Below are 8,356 nucleotides of genomic sequence, written 5' to 3' on the forward strand. Positions count from 1 at the left end.
GAATTACTACACAGTGTTCAACCATTTCAAAAAATATATCCATTTCTTTTAAGATGTTGCCACTTGCTTTAAAAATGATGGTCAAACTCTTAAATTACCAGATAACCTGCTTTATCAAATGAGTTCAGAAAAGCAGATGTACACAGACTTGCCCCCCATAGGGAGAGATAAGAAGTGATACATTTTTTACTATCCTGTGACATGCAACGTGCAAGAACATCAGCCCAGTTCCATCTATAAGGCAATGATGTCTAATTTACAATCAAATAAAATGTTCTAATTTTAAGGACACCATCTCACAGGTAATCTGTGCATTAAATGGTTTATAAACAGTATGACTGCAAAAATAAATACATAAGTACATTTTTATTTATGAAGTGCTTTTCATAGATAAAAATCACAAAGTGCTGCACAAACGATGAATTTAAAACAACAGGAGCAACAACATAACAGGATAACAAAAGTTAAAAATGAATAAACCGAAAGCTTTTCTGAAAAGTGAAGTCTTCAAATGCTTTTTAAAAGAGCCCACACAGTTAAGCTCAAGGACGGACTGGTGCAAGTCATTCTAGAGTCTGGGGGCTACAGCCTGGAACGCCAGATCTACTCGGGTCTTAAAATTAGTTTTAGGGATCTTTAAGAGACCCTGGCCTGAAAACCAAAGGCTGCGTCATGAAGTGTAGGAGCACAACAAATCAGCGATATATTGACGGGTCTGACCATGCAACGCACGGAAAGTCAGGACTAAAATTTTAAACTCGATGCGAAATTTGACTGGAAGCCAATGAAGACCTGATAGATTGGGGGTAATATGGGTTGTTCTGGGAGCACTGGTCAAAAGTCTGTACAATCTGAAGTCTTTTTAGAGTTGACTTGTTGAAAAAAGTGAAAACAGAATTATAATAATCAATGTGAGACGAGATGAACGCGTGGATGATCATTTCAAGATCTGATTTAGACAACAAATTCCTCACTTTGGAGATATTTCTCAGGTGATAAAAACAGTTTTTGGTCAGTTGACGACAATGACCCTCCAAATACATTGACTGATCAAACATAGCCCCAAGGTTTCTGAGGCTGGTTTTCACAGACGAGCCCAGAGCATCAAGGCAGTTATTGACCAGAGGGATCTTTTCATCGAGAGCAAAATACTCAATCATACCTAGAAAGTGCTTGTACCAAAAGATAGAGAACATCAAGTTAAAAATAAATTAAATTTACTGAAATTGTTTACTTGGCTTACAGTAAGTAAATTATGTGTTAAGAAGTCAGGTAACTCCCCACTGAAGGTACCAAATGTACAGCCCACCACTGTATGGAGGTCACACACACGTCAAACAAGACAACTAAGCAAACATAGATAAAAATTACTTAAATGCATAATATGCAAGAGTTTTAGGGGGAAGTTCAGATCTGCTGTCATATTTGGTCAGTAAATTTTATGGTTTTATAGCTTTACAGTCAGGGATGGAGATACTGAAGCTTACTTGTTACAATGTACATAATGTATAATGAAAAGCACAAAGAGTTTCACTCCCCCTTCAAGCTCCTTTTACATAAGAACGTATCTGTAACTGTAACTACTCCCTAAATGAGGTGACCTGGTGCAAATTGTGTCAGATGTAAATAATAGATCAAACATGGTCTCAGAACACTTCACTTGACCCAAATCAAGATTTTTCTTCATTTATAGAATTTCAATTTAGGTCTAAGATGATTACTTCTGAAAGACTAAATTGAATCAGCCAAAGCACTGACAAGAAACAGCATGTACAGCTCAGCACTGGGGAAACCATCAAAGATGACAATGTTCTCAGACTTGTTTCAAAGTTTGTGATTGTTCCACATCCTGTGACTGTACCTTGTGATTACCACAGATGAAGGAATGAAATGGATTAGGCTCAGTCACAGAGAGAAGATCAGAGAAGGTCTCTGACTGTACTTTGAGACCAGAGGTGAAAGTAATGGATTACAAGTTCTCACGTTACTGTAATTGAGTTGCTTTTATGGGTACTTTTTTGAGTATATTTCTAAATCAGTAATTTTACTGTATGCAACGGAACCGTGGCAACATTTATTACCAACAGTAAATGTGGGGGTGAAAGTAACCAGTAACTTTTACAATGAGTACTGTTTAATTGAGCTACTTTTTAATTGTACTTGCGTATTTTATGCATGACTTACTTGTACTTGAGTACAATTTCAATTAAGTTTCAGTGCTACTTGAGTTGGATATATTAGTATTCTTTACACCAATGCTTGAGACTACGTGTTGAATGAAGTGCTAAAAAATACAAGTCAATTTACCTTTTGACGGATATTATCCTATAACTATAAAAACTTAAATTGAATAGCTATTTTTCAACATTGCAAATAGCTTAAATTCTTCTTCTTATTATTCTTCTTCTGTAGTAATTATTAGGGCCCTAGTGCATTACAATAGGACCCTATTGTAATGCATTTTGTTTTTGTTAGGATCCGAAGGCCAGAATGCCCAGAAGGACCCTATTGTAATTGCTCTTATTATCAGGGTCTGAAGTCCCAGAATGGGACGTATTGTAATTGTTTGTATTATTATTCTAAAAATACCTTTGATCCCTAATTTGACCCCTCGAGAATGCTCAAAGTCTCCCCAAAATTTGCACGCACCTCAAGCCTGCTGAAAAATTTGATAATTTGGCGCAATTGAAAAAAATTGTAAAAAAAAAAAAAAAGCCTGCATTATAGAGGCTAAAAATGCGATGGAACTACATGACCGGCAGCTTTATTCGATTCATACGAAATACGCCACATGTATTATTGATCCCAGGATGAGCAAAAAGTTACATTATGACCCTGCCCAAAATCAAACAGGAAGTCAGCCATCTTAGGTTAATGGTCAAAAATGGCGTTTCGCCCTGGAAACGCATTTGAGCAAACTAGTCTAAGGGGCTTCACCCGATTCACTTCAAACCCGGTCAGAACACTTAGAACCCACTGAAGATTAAAAATCATCTAAATAAATTGCGTATCTTTAATGGTCACCAGGGCTGAGGTGCATGTTTCATCTGACTCCATGGCTGTAGCAGAGGTGGACAGGGCCCACCTTCAAGCCCAAAGCTCCCCCAACGCCCCTTTCCCCATTTCACCCCGTTGTCACCAGACCATACTCAGTGGTTACCATGGTGACCATGACAGAGCCAACAGGGGATTGGTCAATAAATTTGAATCTTTATAGATTTAAATATTCCTCTTAGAAGCCTGCTCACTCGGATGATGTGCTATACTTATGGAAGTTATGAAGAGTATGTAGAGCTAAGTAGATGAAAATTAGTTATAGCAGCTTTCATTTGTATGCCAATAAAATTAGTTATGGTTTAACCCAACCATCATTCATAATGAATGTGCCACCAATTGGTAAAAATAAATCATAAGCATTATATTTGCACAGAACATTGCAGGAAAGTTTGTGATATTATCCTTGAAAATGGTCAGCTACGTCTGCCACACCCCGACATGCAACACACCTCAACGTGCGCCACTTTCCTACATGCGTGTGGTTGCGAGGACCCGTTCAACGCTACTTGCAGCTTTAATTGTGGAATAAAATTGATTGTATATATTTTTTAAATCATTTACGTCATGCAGACAAAAGCTTTTCCCTCTAACTTAATGACAATCACAGAGTTTCATAATTAAGTTTTCCATGTGCAGTCTGACAATGATGAGTCTTATATCACACCACAGAAGCCCACGCACATACAGTTTACATTTACACACATAGCTGTTAATCTGTTGTCTCGGAGACAGATAGATTGCATATGGCATCATATGGGTGCGGTTATAGGAAAATAAAAGGTGGCAAAACTAGGTTTTGTTTTTGTCTTTCTCCTTCCCATTACATGAACAATAACAGCAAGGGGAGGAAAAAAAAACCCATCTTAATCTAAAGCTTGTACATAATCGTTTTCTTTAAAAACAGCATGTTCTGTCCACAGATTGGAAGCTGATGAGTTGTGATGATTATCCAGAGATCTAAAATAGCTGCATTTGTACAAGATGGCTGACATTCAACAATGATAGCCCACCATTAGAGCTCAACGCCTTCCTCCCTGAAAGGGAGCAAAGCACAAGGTATTAAATGGCCTTTCATAATACTTCAGAGTGAAATGAGAAGCATATTGGAAGCAGGCATTGTGTGTCTTTGACACAGGACGTGAAAAGAAGAGGTGTCCGCAAAACACTGTCTTTAACCTAATGGAAGAGTGTATTACCTTTCTTTCACACACAATGTCAGTCTGTCACCTTTTGCATCCTGTCATTTGAAAAGCACAGTGCAAAGATGAATGGATGACTGACTCAGATACGGTGACATGTGATAATGGAGACGCCAAGTTCTGTACATTTTGTGCACATTAGGACACGTCCAACAGGGAATACTGTAGCAGATGGCTGAATGTATGCAATAAGCCTCGAGACACTCTCACGACAATAAGGCAATATTATTATATATAATACTGTACACTGGTACTGCCATATTTCACATACTGCACGAACGTTTGGGTAAATAATTACAAAACAAGTTTACGATCAAAAGTTAAACTTCAAAAGAGAGCAATACACTATACTGTATACTTGATGCCAGATATTTAGATCATACAAACCCATTGTTCCATAAGTCATAGTTACTCAAATTTGCAGATTTTGTTGTTTTTTAAACTCTTCAAGTTGTATTTAAGGCCAAGAATAAATTATTACATGAAAACATTCAAAAGCTCCTTATTGAGTGGGAAGACATAAAATTAACTTTAAGTCTGTGTCGTTTGCGGACAACAAGGAAATGATTTAGCATATTCAGTGTGTGGAACAGTTTGCCAAGGGAAATTAAAGAGCAATTTAAAAGATAATATCAAGAAAATATCTTTACATTGTATGACAATTTTAAAAGAGTGTAATTTCTTTTTGTATGTGTGTATTTTATCAAAACCATATAAAGATATATAAAAAAATATTTATTAACAGCAACAATGGCTAGAAAACAGGATACAGAAAATTAATTGTAACTGTAATGTAGGAAAAGGGGTGGGACTAATAAGTTTATACTTCCACCCACTCCCTTTTGAACACAAAGTATGTGTATGCAGTAATATATGTAATTGTATTTGTTTGTTTTTTTTGTCTGGAGGGAATCAAATATTTTATATATTATAATATTATTTTTTGTATTAATGCATTTGTTCTAAATAAAACAGTATATCATAAACAGTAACAATGATGATATGGTGTTTTTCTGACAATGAGAATAGAAATGAATATTTTTTTACAACATCTAACATCATATATATATATATATATATATATATATTTATATATATTTAGGTTTTAAGAAAATAGTTTTTTATTTCTCTCTTTGTGATTATTTTCAGAACTCAAAAAACCTCATCAACATGCAAGGGGGAATTTAGTTGTGCAAATAAAGTGTCTTTTCTCTCTCAATATAATGAAAAACAGACCCATGCCCAATTAATTTAGATGGTGCATACATATTGAAGTGTAATGATTTGACTAACCTTGACCAACGTCTCTAGCATGTTTTTTGTTGGTATTTTTTGGATGGTTTGGGCACCTGAAAACCTGCAGGAAACACTGGGGAACATGCAATCAACACGTTGAAATGTTCCTTGAGCCTCAATGGGAATCAAAAGTCGATCATTTTTACTGTCACTGTGAAGCTGTTAATCATTATTCCACAACTCTTAAAAACAGTTCCACTGTTTTTAGCATCCCCCGTGAGACTGGACTGATTAGGAAATATTCAGAGGTCACCAACATGGTGCCCGTGGGGGCCACGTAGCCCACATAGACCATGTGAGGGGCCCTCAGGAGCGCTAGTCACCAATGAGCTCCATCCAAATTCTGATTTACTTTCCAGGATTCAAACACACAAAGATATATACAGATGAGAGATTTGGTTAGTACTTACAACTTGAACCCAGCAGGTCTCTCAGATCTATGGACACAGGTCAGATAGTGGAGCCCAGAGTTCACAGCAAACATGGTGACGCTGCTTTTAGTTGTTATGCTGCAAAGAAGTGGAGCAAACCGGCAGCAGAGCTGAAGTCAGCATCCAATGTGAACATTTTTAAATTGAAGTTAAAGGCACTCTTTTCTCTACTGTGTATGACTGAAATTTTTTATCCTATTATTGTTGATTTAATGTTTTTACGGCTGATTTAAATGTTTTTACTGCTAATTGTAATGTTCTTATTGATTTTCAAACTGTTAAATGTTTTCTGTTGCACTTTTTAAACATGTAAAGCACATTGAAATGCCTTGTGTATGAAATGCAATATACAAAATAATGTGCCTTCCCTTGCCTTACAGTTAAATACAGCTACAAGTTTTAGTATTAAATTTCCAACTTTAAATGTTTATTTTCACACAAAAAAATTTAATTGTAGGTGAATTTTTGTGAAATATGACCATTTTTACATTTGACAAATGTTACATATATACGATCAGTTAAAAATATTTTTTATTATCGCAAAATAGGAAGATGACCATTTTCTATGAAATGTAATGAAAATAAAATAATTGCATGAATTAGGAGAAATAAAGTGTTGCAGGTTGAAACTGAAACATTTCCTACTTTTTTAAAGTTACTGCTAGCCTTCCTTATTATCTTACCTTCCTAATTAAAGTGAAACTGGGAGCCCGTACTATACAGTACCTATGAAGTAGCTCACAGTTTCAGAAATGTTGGTGACCCCTGATCTAAATGGTCTGAGAAAAGTCCCTTTAAATAATAACCAACAATCCCATGTGCCAAAGCGGCCAACTGCACTAAACAAAAAACCTAATCAAGAATTCAACAGTTTTTTTAATCAATTGCTTCAAATGGCTAAGTTCTTCTGAGTTCATACTATATATGAGATATGCTAACCTATAACACACACACACACAGTTCATTTTTAGAACGTGAGGTTTGAGATTCAGCCTCTGACAGCTGCTGCAGTTCTCAGACATTCAAAGCGGGGCCTGTTTGTACTTGCTTATATACAGTATGTGAACATCAGGTTGAAACAGGAACCTGTTGGTAACCAGATGAAGGAGCAACAACATAACAGCAGCATTTTAAAAGTAAAATACCAATGTTTTTTTTTTTTTTACCTTTGTTTCCTGTTTTGGTGTTTTTATGTGTTTTTGCTTATACAACCTGGGTAACATCAATGTGAAGTGTCACCATTCACACAGTGTGCTGAGGATAAACTCCCTTTAGTGTGTTACAGCACATCACTACCAAGGCTATTACCACCACCACCAAGACTTGGACTGAAAACCAGATGTAAATTCAAATCCATAACATGATAGTAAACACAACTCTCCTTTGATAATCATATTAGTGTCAGGGACATTGGCTCGTAATGTTTTATGGACAATTATTTCATTTTAATGCCTGATTTTAATGCCCCATTACCACAAACACAGAGAGAGCAGCAGATACCTTAAAAATACGGGTCACAATTTTCTCATCTCATCGAAGAGCATCTGGAATACAACAACCACTGAACCTGGTTTCCAGGGAAACCCCTGGTTGCCTTATCAACCAGCGGGATAAAGGCAAAGGTAATCTCGGCATCAGACAAAGCAGGTAAACACCTTTGTAAGGGAGAACAAAGACAAAATGAGGACAGTTTGCAGAGAAATGGGGACAAAATTGGAGAATGAATTGAAGAAGGTACAATGAAAGCTAAAATGGGACAAAACAGCAACAAAGCAAACAGATTAAAGTGAATTCTGCTCTACTACCCCAATGAACTGACCCAATTGTTATGATTTTGGCCATATGTGCCTGTTTTTTGTCTCCCTCTTGTGGCTCTTTGTTTTTCTTTTAGGCTTGGTCCTGGTGGGGCGTGGACTCCGAGCAGGCACACCTGGTTCCAATTACTCATCACTGCAATACAAAAGCCTCAGACTCACCTCCACTCATCGTTGGATTGTTCCGTCTATGCTGGGGTACTTCTGCTCTAGAGATATCCTGAAGTCTATGCTTTTTGCCAAGTTTTATTTTTGATTCTGGACTTTTATTCCTCTAGTACCCGAGCCTGCTCTGGAACCACTCCCAGGATCAAGCCAAGCCAAGAGGACACTTTTTGTTAAATAAATTCACGTCGACCCACACTTTTGGTGTTGTGTTTGTTTATGGGTCCAACTTAACAACCCTAACAGAACAATCCAACCACTATGGATCCAACCGACCCAGCATCCATTGTCAAGGTCCTTACTGTGCATGGACAGACTCTTGGACGCCATGACCAGGGATTGAAGGACGTGATTGATGCGTTAGGAGAACTTTCCACGCAAGTAACGCAAGTGC

The sequence above is a fragment of the Gouania willdenowi genome, chromosome 4 (genome assembly GCF_900634775.1).
Source record: "Gouania willdenowi chromosome 4, fGouWil2.1, whole genome shotgun sequence".
NCBI classification, from domain to species: Eukaryota; Metazoa; Chordata; class Actinopteri; order Blenniiformes; family Gobiesocidae; genus Gouania; species Gouania willdenowi.